This window comes from Nycticebus coucang, chromosome 11, assembly GCF_027406575.1.
Source record: "Nycticebus coucang isolate mNycCou1 chromosome 11, mNycCou1.pri, whole genome shotgun sequence".
Classification (NCBI taxonomy): Eukaryota; Metazoa; Chordata; class Mammalia; order Primates; family Lorisidae; genus Nycticebus; species Nycticebus coucang.
Genome location: NC_069790.1, coordinates 36,084,760 through 36,097,244, shown reverse-complemented (window position 1 = coordinate 36,097,244; position 12,485 = coordinate 36,084,760). Strand labels below are relative to the sequence as shown.

Genomic DNA, 12,485 nt, shown 5'->3' with positions numbered 1-12,485 from the left:
TCCTCAAGCAAAATACCTTTCAACCCCGGATCTTGTACCCAGCTAAACTGAGTTTCATTTATGACGGAGAAATCAAACATCTTTAAACAAAAACACACGCATATTTTGAGATAGTCTAATGTCCTTAATATTCTAGTTCTCTTAACCATCCAAAAACATTTAACTTCATTTTGATTCATCTTACCCATATTGATAAGGCACAGCTTACATAAATCAAAAATCTTGGACTCACGAGGTAGATCAAAGTTGCTCCTAAAACACATATTCAAACCATAAACATTATTAAATAGTAAATCGATATATATCATATATATTCATTTATTTAAAGGAAATTTTGCCACTAACTCAGAGTAAATAAAATGCTGTTTAGCATGGATTTGCTTTTAGAGAGTAGCCCAGTGCTGAATAAAAATACAGGCAAGTTAAGGGACTCACAAGGCATTTGTTTTGTTTTTCTTTGCCACAAAGCAATCTTCAATCATTTGTCCTGCAGTGACCCCTGGGGAAATGTTCAATCATCTCTCTTATCCCAAGTCTAGAGACAGAGAAGTAAGCAAGCCATTGCCACTGCCACAATTTTTACCCCCATCTCTCTGCGTATCTACACAAGCTTTACAGGAAGCAGCCCAGGGAGTGATGGAAGGACACACAGGTGGCAGCCAGTGCCCCCTGGCAGGCAGAACAAGGACTTTCAGTGAAGTTTTCCCCTGAGTTACAGGAGGATTAGGAGAGATGGCTCTCTAGATTGGGAGAACAGGGGTGTGTGCAAAGGTCTAGAGGAAAGGGAAAGCATACTGCAAATGAGAAAATCCAGAAGTTGGGGTGGAAAGTCCAGTAGTTAGAGGAGGCTGAGAAAGGGCAGGCAGAAACAAGTCCACGGACATTCCCCTTCACCCAGCAGGACAGGGCCAGAGTACCCAAGGATCTCGCAGCTCTCTGTGGACTCCTAGCTTCAGGGCCTCCTCTCCTGCCCTGTCAGCACAGCCACTGCCAGCACATCCACACGGGAGCTGCAACCACAGCCTGCTCAGGTATTCACCTGGGAACCCCCTCCTGCTTCCTCGCGCCCATTCTGACCACCTTTCTCACTCCCTCACCAAAATTATACCTGACCCCTGAATCACACCCCAATAGGGCCAGTCACTGACATCCCAGCCTTCCTGGTCTCCTCCTGCAACCTCGAGTGTGTCTTCCTGGTTTTCGAGAGCCCCAGTGACAGCCCTCTTCACCTACTCCCACCACCTGCCATCTCCCTCTATCACTACATTGTCTATGGAAGCTACCACCAGGTCAGATCCATCTTGGCAGACCTCATCCAGGACAGGATGGTGCTATGCTGTGATCCTTCCCTCCTTCCCCTTCTTGTTTTCTTTCCTTCCTTCCCACCTGCCCTCTTTTATGTATTTAGGCACTCAGAATTTAATGGGCATTTATTATCTTTAGGATATTTTGCCTGCCTAGGGATAGAGTGGTTAGACAAGATTGTTTTCTTTCTGTCCCAGGAATAACAGACAATAGACAATAAATTACAAACCAGTGTGATGAATTTTGACAGACTGGGTGCCACCCAGTCACCCAACAGCCGGTGAAAGAACCATGGCAGCCCCATCAACTCCATCCAGTCTTTACTTAAAAGTTATTTGGGGGGGCTAGGCATGATGGCTCATGCCTATAATCTCAGCACACTGGGAGGCTGAGTTGAGAAGATCACTTGAGGGCAGGAATTCAAGGTTACAGTGAGCTGTGATCACACCACTACACCCCAGCCTGGGTGACGGAGTGAGACCCTGTCTCTAAAACTTAAACTTAAGTTTAAAAAAAATGTTAGAGTTATTTTTTCAGGGGGGAATTCCTTACCCTCCTTATCTAAAAATTGCACCCCCTAGACCAGCAGTGACCATAAACTGTCTGCACTGATAAAACTCTATCCTCACTGTCTGGTAGGATGGCTGCTGTGCACCTCTCCGACACTGGAAATGTGGCTGGTGTGACTGAGAAACTGAATTTTTAATTTCAAGTAATTTAATTACCAATAGCCACACAAGCCTAGTAGCTACCATGTTATAAGCAAAGCCTGTGGCCAGGAATGGTGGCTCATGTATGTAATCCTAGCATTCTGGGAGGCCACAGTGAGAGGGTCACTTGAGGTCAGGAGTTAGAGAACAGCCTGAGCAAAGCAAGACTCTGTCTCTACTAAAAATAGAAAAATTAGCCAGATGTTGTGGGGGGCCCCTATAGTCCCAGCTACTCTGGGAGGCTGAGGTCAGAGGAGCACTTGAACCCAGGAATTTGAGGTTACTGTGAGCTAGGCTGAAAACAAAACAACGAAACAAGAAAAGAAAAAAGCACTGCGTGCATGTACTCCTTTACCTCCTTTTGCTGCTTTTTTTTCTCTTTTACTATTTTGTCACCAAAATACTATATAATTTATTTACAGTTTATTTGTGTATCTTGTTTATGATTTGTTCTCCCCATCAGAATGTATGTGGAGAAAAAAACTTATGGATTACATGGAGAAAGTGGTCCACGACGGGAGAGGTCTTAGTCTGTTTTGTTCACTGTCATATTCCCAGTACCAAGAACAGTTGCTGGTACACAGTATGTAGTCAAAAAATGCTTGCTAAATGAATGAATAGAGATGCAGTTAGGAGACTTATAAGTGCCATTCCTGCCCAGGGCTGCTCTCTGCCCATTTGGTGGGCCTTGATCTAAATCTCATCTCCTGACCTGGATGCTTGTATGCTCTTCTGGCCCTTCTCCTTGACATGTCCATTTGTGTAGACAACCCGATCTAGCCTCCCAATGCTGGACCCACTACTGTCACTTTAAGCCACCATTCAGTAGCCTCTTGATTTTGGCTCATCCAAAGACTCCCAACCAACCTTGTCTCTGTTGAGCATCCCTTCAACCAGGCTTACCTGAGACAACCAAAAGACAAGAGGAACAGGGTAGCCTTAGACTGCTTTTAACCTATGCTTCCCTTTCTCCAGAGAACAGCCACCCCATCAGAGCATCTCTTAGCAGTCAACCAGAGTTACAAGGTAGACCTCAACCACCTGTACCATAGCCAAATCATCAGACAAATGGGTGGGCGATGAGGGGCTTCTACACACTCAAAGACCTTTTGAGCACAGGCCATGCCGTCCTATGTCTTCCCAAGACTGTGGCCCAGATGATGGTTAGGTGGCTGTTATGAGCTGAGAATTCATTCCAATGCATCTACAGGAGTGTGCAGCATCCTTTTTGGAAGAAGGCCTCATATTGTACTGAGGGATAGTGAAAGGAAGAGGAGAGAACTCTAGTTATGACTATTACTTGTTGTAACCAATGAAAGTTTTCCCTTTTAAGAGCCCAGATGTCAAGAATATCCTATTATATAATCGTGGCATCACACAGGCTGGGGAGGAAGCAGAAATAAGAACAGTTGTTTAATGGTTTCAGTTTTCTCTTTCTTTATTAAGTCTAACAACACAGGCTTAATTTGAAGCTTTTTGTAAACAGCCAGGCACATCCTCCTTGAATGAAGGAGAGAACATGTAACCCAACTGTTATAATGCCCTGTATGTGATGGACACTCCACAACTGTGCCTAATACTGTGAGAAGGAGTAATATGTATCCCATTTTGCCTCATAATGTCTATCACAACAGCAACAGTCTTTAAAAGTAAATTGCCTATTGAAATGTATCACCAAAACTGAAAGTGAAACAAAAAATAGTTTTCAGAGATGGTTAAAAAGTTTCTATTTCATTGGGCTAAAAAAGGACAAGAAAACTAAAATCTCCTTCTGGGCACTATTTGTCTGTCTGTTAAACATCAATATAGTATGGTGCAGAGTGAATTTTAGTTTTAATTTCATTTAAAAATCATTTCTGTTATCTAGTGAAGCAATTGAGGCTAGCTAGTGAAACAGAACAATTTCTCTTCTAGACAAAAAGGGCATCTGTTTAGCAAATGACAAGCAGCTGCCTTTTTCTTGCTAACAGAGCACCCGGTTTGTTCAGGGTGGCAATGCAGCCATAAGCCAAGGGGAGGAGTCACAATGGATCACCTCTGCAGTGATTTCATTTCCCAGACTCCTACGTGGTTCGGATTGGCCCTACAACTGTTCTGGTCTTAGAGGTGTAAGCAGATGCCTCCGGGGGCTTCTGGGGGAAGATTTTGCTTTCTGGCAAATCAATCAAGAGAGGAAAGTTTGCTTTTGCTTTTTTTTTGCTTTGTGTACCCACATCCTGCTTTTGAATGTGACCATGATGCCTCATGCTGCACCAGCTGTTGTGCAATCATGAACTGACAGTGTCAGAAATCCCTGTGCTGAGAACAACACGGCAGATGGACAGACAAGATGAGGTTCTGATGGCACCCCCGAGTGGCTACGCGGACCCTGAGTGGACGCCTACTACTCTGTTTAGTAAAGAATGAATGTTCTTAAAATCTAAACTCTTGCCATTGAGGTTTTATTTTTTTATTTGCAGCCAGAAGCATTTCTAGCTGATACATAGACCTTTTTTCATTACTGGTTCAATAACTCCCCATATGCACAATGTCTAAATTTAAGTACTTCTAATATTTACCATATTTGCTCTCTCTGTGTATATGTGTATTTTCAGAAAATGTGGAAAATAAGTTGTAAGCATCCTAACAGTTTACTCCTTCAGCACATAGCTTCTAATATTTCCCCTTTAAAACTGCCATGCCATTTTCCCTCCTGAAAGTATTACTAATTCTCTGATATAATCTGAGAGCTAGTCCTCATTCAGGTTCTTTCACTATTTCCAAAATGTGTTTTTGTCTTTGGAGAAACTTTCCTCTTAAATGGGACAAATGCAACTTGGGATTTTTGTTCTACTTTTTTTTTTTTTTTAATCAAAGAGGAAGATTCATTAGTTTTTTCTTTCTGTAGCTCCGAAGTTTTACATTCTAGCCCATGATGGCTTCTGAGCCCAGTAGAGCTCCTGGGAAGATTTGAATAAAACTTTGGGGGTTAAGACTGTAACAAATAACCTAACAGCCTCATCCACATATCTTCTAAAAGTGTTGTAAGAATTCTCACTAGGAAACTTACTTGGGGTTGAGTTCCCCAGTGCTGATGCTCTTAATCAGATAGTGAACGTTTAATGTGTAGTAAGGTGCCCTTTCTGTGAAACAGGCTTCTTGGTTTGGGCTTCTAACTTTTCCTCCCTTCCTAAACAGCCCCCTACCTCATATTCCACCATTTACAAGTAACAATGTCAAAAAATAAACAGGAAATGACACTCTTACCCACAGCTGTGGTAATTATAATACTAATTGTGTGTGTGTGAAATAGTCAATGCCATTTTTTAAAATTAGGATTCACCCAGACTCTAGAAGAGAAAGATGGAAAAACAAAGTTAACCGCTTTGTGACATTTAAATTAGTGAAATCAATTAAGATTTTTCTAGAACATTGCTATGTAAAAGGGCAAATGTTGTTTGATTTTCTTTGCTCACTTTTTTAACTTCCCATTTTACTTAATTGAGACCATCCGCTCAGAAGAACTGTGCCATTTCAGAGTGACGTGAATGCAGCCATATGATCCCCACGGAGACCACCTGCCCCCTTTCTCAAGCAGAGCCTAGTGAAGTTATGTCTAACCCGAGGCTTACCTAAAGGACTCTTCTCTCTCATCAGTCTTCTAGTGCCTATAGTTTTAGTCTGTTTCTCCTCATTTCCAGAATTTTCACCGTTATTTAATTCTCCCACCATAATTACATGCTAGGAGAAAAGGTATCAAATAATAAAAAATACATATAAACTATTACCATATGGTCCAGACCTATAAAAAGATCAACATGCTCTAACTTAATTCCAGTTGAATTCCTCCAAAACCATTTATATTTCACTTCTTTGAACTACATAAAGTTAATTGTGTGATCTGTTAAAGGGCTTTGTTGAGTATGAATAAAATCATAGTAATTGTCATCAACAAATAGAGGCCTATTATTAATACTTAAAACCAGTTATGGGGTGGGGGACATGGGGAGAACACTCAGCTAGCTGTAATCAGAGACTCATAGATTAATCACACACACAAAAAAGTTTAAAGATATGTTTTGACTAAATTATCTGTGTTGTCATTCAATCTAGAAACAAAAGTATAACTAATCTGTGCTTCTTTAACATGTTATTTTTTCAACTTTAATTTTTCAGCAGAGTAAATTGATTAAGTTTGGTAACTTATAACGCAAGTTATAAATAAAAACTTCATTGCTCTTTCATTAACACAAAGAAGCGAATGCTTGCTTCTGCTAATGACTATTTTAGTTTCAAATAGAGTTCAAGCAAGGAATTTCTAAAACGTTAACATTTTGCTTACCGAACGTGGACAGCAGGAAGGTTTGGAACTCTCACTGGACTCCTGGAGCCCATATAGAGAGATGAATTACAAAGCAGTGTAGCGAATGGCCTCTAAACCACGCACGGGTGTTGCTCTGGTGCAGTGCTTTGTGCAGAAAATGCTAGAGGTGCAAATGTTTCCTGTGGGTTGTCGAAAGAGAGCCCAGCAGTTTCTGCCACCCATGACTGCCCAGCAAAATGTGGTCTGGCAGGGGCCCTTCTGGGCCCATAGGTCACCATACTGGGAGAGGGGGGACATGGTGTGCAGCCAGTCTTGGGGGCTCAGACAAGGACATGTCCAAAAATGTCCTTATCGTATAAAAATCTAGGACACATACAGGACATTCACCAGATTCTTAAAAAGAAAATTTTATTTTATGCTTTAAAATATGTCAGAAATCACTCAGGGGCAAATAAGAGTTGGCCTTCTACAGAGTTAGGTGAGCAACATGTCTCTAGATCTCTGTGCTCAGAAACTGACCGTTTGTACCCTGGGCTCTCCAGGCTTCTGCAGGGCAAGACTGGGTCTCTCTCTTCCCCTTGTCCCCCTTTTCAGCGTTGATTCTCATGTGCTAATTCCACCGGCCAGGCCCTGAACAGATGAGTTCTGCTAAAGGCTAATGCCAAGTACAAGTCTAGGCTAGCCCTCCTAGGTGGACTGGCCTTCTAGGAGCCATGCCAGTCCAACCAAAAGTGTTCATTTGCATGGGAATTTTAGGAACCAGTATTTTCTTTTCGGTGGTAGAGAGTGGGATTGGAGATGTCTTTGGCTCATAACATCATGGATGCCATTTAGAGGCAGCTGTGGCCCAACAAAAAAAAAAAAAAATTTTTTTTTTCTGTCCCAAGACATTAGAGCATTGAGTAAAGGACCCTCAAGGCCCTGATTCACTTCAGTAATGACCTAAAATGTTTCTTTGAGACAGGCTCAGATCCCTGAGACTGCCTCTGCGTTTGGCCCATGCAGCTTGTTTGCAGTTAATGGCAGAGAGTTAGTTGAGAAATCTATGATAATGAGGCTTTTACTTCACAAACACTCTACCAAAGACATCCAAAAAGACATAACCAAAGCATTCCATTTGACACATTCTAAATAAATTATTTAAATTTTGCTGTAAATGCTTCAGCCTAAAATAAATGGCTTTGTTTGCAGAAACGTGTACCACACGTTTGTCAGAACTCCTCACCCATGTGAAAGTGCTGTAGTCTTGGTAATTGGGGAGCTCAGAGAGCCTGAGTCCTGCAGGTGGGCAGGGAGTGACACAAGCCCCGAGACGGCAGGGCTCACATTGCTGTGTCACTAACCCCATCTCAATGCCAGGAACAGGGTGGGCACAGAGCAGGCACTTGAAAAATTCATTTCCCATTTGCTTATTTACCAGTCTGAAACAGCACCAGCACCAGGTCCTGAGCCCAGGGCTAAGAAGGAAGGCAGGTCCCAGCTTCACTTCCATGTGTACATGTGGGAAGAAGGACAGGCAAAGTCATTCTTTCCAACAGGAAAAGCATCCCCAAAGTATATGGAAATTTTTTTTTCATTGTTTTTTCTTCATTTTTTTTTTTGCCAGGGCAGGGTTTGAACCTGCCACCTTCGGTATATGGGGCCAGTGCCCTACTCCTTTGAGCCACAGGCACCACCCTGGAAATATTTTTTTTTTTTTTCAAATTAATACGAGGGTACAAATTTCTAGCTTACATTGTTTTCAATTCTAAGGTAAAATTCAAGTTGTAGTTGGGCCTTTCACCCATGGGGCGTAGAGCTGACACAGATTCTTCTTAGTAAAGTATCTCAAAAACGGAAAACAAAAATCCAATGTACTCAATACTAATATGAAACCAAACACTAATATGTAAACAACTGCACACCCACGTGAATGATAAAACAAGGATATGGAAATATATTAATGCAACTTTGAAGCTACCAGCGGTTTCTCAAGGCAGGATTCAGCAGGAGTCAAAAAAAAAAAAAAAAAGGCAATTTATCTCTAGGCAAAAGCTTGACATTACTGGAGAACAGGAGAAGAATTTATTTTATTTTATTTTATGACAGAGCCTCACTTTGTCACCCTATAGAGTACTGTGGTGTCCTAGCTCACAGCAACCTCAAACAGTTGGGCTCAAGAAATTCTCTTGCCTCAGCCTCTGGAGAAGCTGGGACTAGAGGTGCCCGCCACCATGCCTGGCTATTTTTAGAGACAAGGTCTCACTCTGGCTCAGGCTGGTCTCCAACCTGTGAGCTCCGGCAATCCACCCACTTCAGCCTCCTAGAGTGCTAGGGTTACAGGCATGAACCACCATGCCTGGCCTACAGGAGAAGTATTTTAAAATCCTCCATTCAGTGGCTCCCAAGTACTGGAAATTTTCCCAGTTAAAGCTGTATTGTATACATGGGTGTATGCTTATGACAGACATGTTACAGATATGTAGATACATTAATATACATATATGATACATACACACATACACGTAAGTATATGTGTACTACGTAACAAAGATTTCTGCAGTCTGACTCAAACTTTCAGAGATGCTTTGGTTAGGAATAGAGAAATTACAAAATAATTCCCCAAGATTGGACAGAGGTGGGGGAGTGGCAGGGAGACAAGTTTCATTTAGCATAAGATAACCAGCTCCCTGAAAAGTACCTTTCTCTAGATAAACTATAAAAATCATTTCAAAATTCACCACTTTATGCTTTCCATATTTTTAAGGAAGAAAACTGACACATCCAAAGTTAACGTTAACACAAGAAAAGGGATTATTCACTGGCTCCTGGCAGGCCAGCCCTTATCTCTTTCAAAAGCAGTTTCTTTGCTGTTTATGGTGATTGTTGTTTTAAATGAAATGAACACTCTGGGAAGCTGAGCTCGGGATTTTAAGACCACCCTGGACAAGAGTGAGACCCTTAAAATTAGCCGGGCATTGAGGCAGGTGCCTGCAGTCCTAGCTACTCAAAGGCTGAGGCTGGAGGATCACTTGAACCCAGGAATTTGAGGCTACTGTGAGTTAGGCTGATGCCCTGGCACTCTAGCCTGGGCAACAGAGTGAGATTCTGTCTCAAAACAAAAGAACTGGTAATTGAGAAATTGTCCTGAGGCTAACTACATGATAGGAGACACCTTTTCACTCTCCAAAGGAGAATATTTTCCCTTCATCTGATAGCATTAACCCAGGGGCATTTGAGACCTTAAGTGAAAAGGCTCAAAGGAGCTCTGGAGGAAGCAGTAGGGAAGCAGATTAGACAGGAGTTCTCTGCCAAGGTAGCACTTTCTGGTTTAAGAAAATTGTGCTTTCCAGCCTGATGCACTCTACAAACAGGACCGTCAGTGTGTGCCCACGCTTGGGACTGCCGACTCCTATGCCTGACAGACTCTGGAGTTAAGACACTGGCTCAGACCCAGCTTCTTCTGCCTACCATAAAATCAGGCTCACTGGTTTCTTTAAGCCTCAGTTTTTCATCTCTAAAATGGTGTTAATAATAGTACTCACCTCACAGAGCGATTACAAAGATTAAGTGTAAATGGTAATGCATGAAAATGCTGAGGAGAGCGGATGGGGTAGTTAGTGCTTAAAGAGGACAGCTGTTGTCATTCATTCCTGACAGTATTTACACATTGGACTATTATTATTATCCTTATTATATTCAAGATATGAACAATCAATCAACTTGAAGAAGTGAGCAACGAGCACCTTTTTGGGAAGATAAGCCCACAAACACCCTCTTTCCTTTCCTTCTAGGTCAGACCCGGACCCTGAGAGCTGTGGAAGTGACCTAGACATTCCTACTGGGATTCAGATAACAGGCTGAGTCCTCAGTACGAAGCCATCGAAGTGACACAGAGCACAACAAGAAACATAAATTGACTCTTTTAAATTAATTCTTAATGCATGGATAGATTCTCTTTATAAAAATTCAAACAATGCAGATAAGGACAAACTCCTTTGGCCACCGTCTTGATCCTCAAGCCTTCCCCAGAGGTGAGCACTGTGCTTAGAGTGGACTCCATCCTTCCATGCCTTGTCCTAGAAAAGCATACCTATTAATTTCGGTTTGCAAAAATGGACTCATATCCTACATACTATTTTTACAAAATATTCTCTACATGTTGGCCACCTTTTTGTAAAAATTTATAATGAATATTTTGCAAATAAAGGTACATTTAGGTACAGTTACTCATTTTCCCTAAGTGTGGTGACTATAGTAGGGGCAACTTTTGGGACACTGTGTATTTTGCAACTGCTTTTTTTAATTCAATAATGTCTGGAGATGTATCCACATGATTATTCGTTTTTAAAACTGGTGTCTATCCGCACTAACCATAATGAATTGCTTCAGCAGCAATCATTAAGCTACTCCAAATACTCCAAAATTCTATCCCTTTATCTATTACACAGAGAATTGGCTACATGATTTCTAAGTTTCTAAACAACTGATGAGCATCTGTCCCTTGTCCCCTCTAGACGTCTGTTCCAGAAGTCATTCCTTTATAGGAGAAATGTCACAATGTCACCGGCCTGAGATACTGGATTTTTTTTTTTTTGAGACAGAGTCCCACTATGTCACCTGTGGAAGAGTGCCTCACAGCTCACAGCAACCTCCAGCGATTGAGGTTAAGCGATTCTCCTGCCTCAGCCTCCCACTAGCTGGGACTACAGGCGTCCGCCACAACACCCAGCTATTTTTTTGTTGCAGTTGTCATTGTTGTCTAGCAGGCCCTGGCTGAGTTCGAACCCACCACCCCTGGTGCATGTGGCCGGCACCCAACTATTGAGCTACAGCGTGGAGCCGTGGATGTTTGTTTTTGGCTGTAGCAATTCTAACTACAAGTGAGACCTTGAGCAATCATTAAGCTACTCCGAATACTCCAACATTCTATTCCTTTATCGATTATATAAGAGAATTGGACTACATGATTTCTAAGTTTCCAAATAACTGTGATAATCTGTGTTTTGGGCATTGAGATAGAGAAAACTATTTCTTTAAAATATCAAAAGAAAAAAGTCGTGTGCGTGGGTAAAAGTTGATGAGGAGCCCGGAGAGCTTCTTCCTACTAACAGGTATATGCTTCCCACAAAGCTGGGTCCATCCCTGAACTGAAGACCAGCTCACCTCATTCTTTCAACGTATGCACAGTTTTTCATAGTATGCGGGCTTCATTCCACATCTCAAGAGTCGTGGTGTTTCTGAGGAGTAGTCACCAATAACACAAATTCCTCTGACAGAACTTGGTTGAAAGTAATGACAGCTGAACTGTTTACTGGGAGTGGAATTAAGGTGTTAGAGGATAGGCTTGGGAAAATAAATACTAAAAGAGAGGGATGTGAGTGCCCTAAAAACTCGTGTTCAGCCATTTATCAAGTGCCTACGATATCCAGTGTGGAGACCCCCCCCCCACCAAAATAAAGAAACATGACCACTGGGAAGCCTCTGTGCTTCCCAAGTCTCAGGGAGTCTGCATCATGGGGTGGTTCTCCTGCTCCCCAATTCATCACCAAGGCACTTTGCTATCAGAGAGTTCGGGTGAAGCCTTGGAGAGCTGCTTGCCAGCCTGTCTTTTTCTACATCTTTTTTTTGTGTGTGTGAGACAGAGTCCCACGATGTTGCCCTCGGGAGAGTGTCATGGCATCACAGCTCACAGCTATCTCGAACTCTTGGGCTTAAGCGCTTCTCCTGCCTCAGGCTCCCAAGTAGCTGGGACTACATTCGCCTGCCGCAACACCCGGCTGTTTTTTGTTGCAGTTGTCATTGTTGTTTAGTTGGCCCTGGCTGGGTTCAAACCTGCCAACTTCGGTGATTGTGGCTGGTGCCATAACCACTGTGCTACAGGTGCCGAGGCAGCAGCCTGTCTTTTTCATGAAGTTTCTTTCCTTCGACCCCACTATTAATGTTCAATCATTGGAGGAGGAGTGTGGTTGACAAAAACCTTTTTATTACTCTTATCATTGTTTCTGGAGCATAAAAAAATTATCATTACTGACACCAAAAAGAAAGTAAGAAAGAAATGTTCTTTCACCAGGAAACAGGAATCTATTTTGGTGTGGGTGAGCAGTGATACAACTGAAGGTGTGGCTGGTGGGGGCAGTTATACAGGAGGGTTGCCGTGTTGGATGAGGGAAATAGGGATATCCAGC

General features: G+C 42.3%; 1 long non-coding RNA gene across 1 annotated transcript; it reads left to right on the top strand.

The window, feature by feature from the left end:
- The first annotated feature begins 3 nt into the window (after positions 1–3).
- LOC128598564 (uncharacterized) lies at positions 4–10,582 on the top strand. Its single transcript, XR_008383661.1, has 3 exons — positions 4–1,031; positions 1,135–1,289; positions 10,092–10,582. It is a non-coding gene; the product is annotated as an uncharacterized LOC128598564 (long non-coding RNA).
- The last annotated feature ends 1,903 nt before the right edge of the window (positions 10,583–12,485 follow it).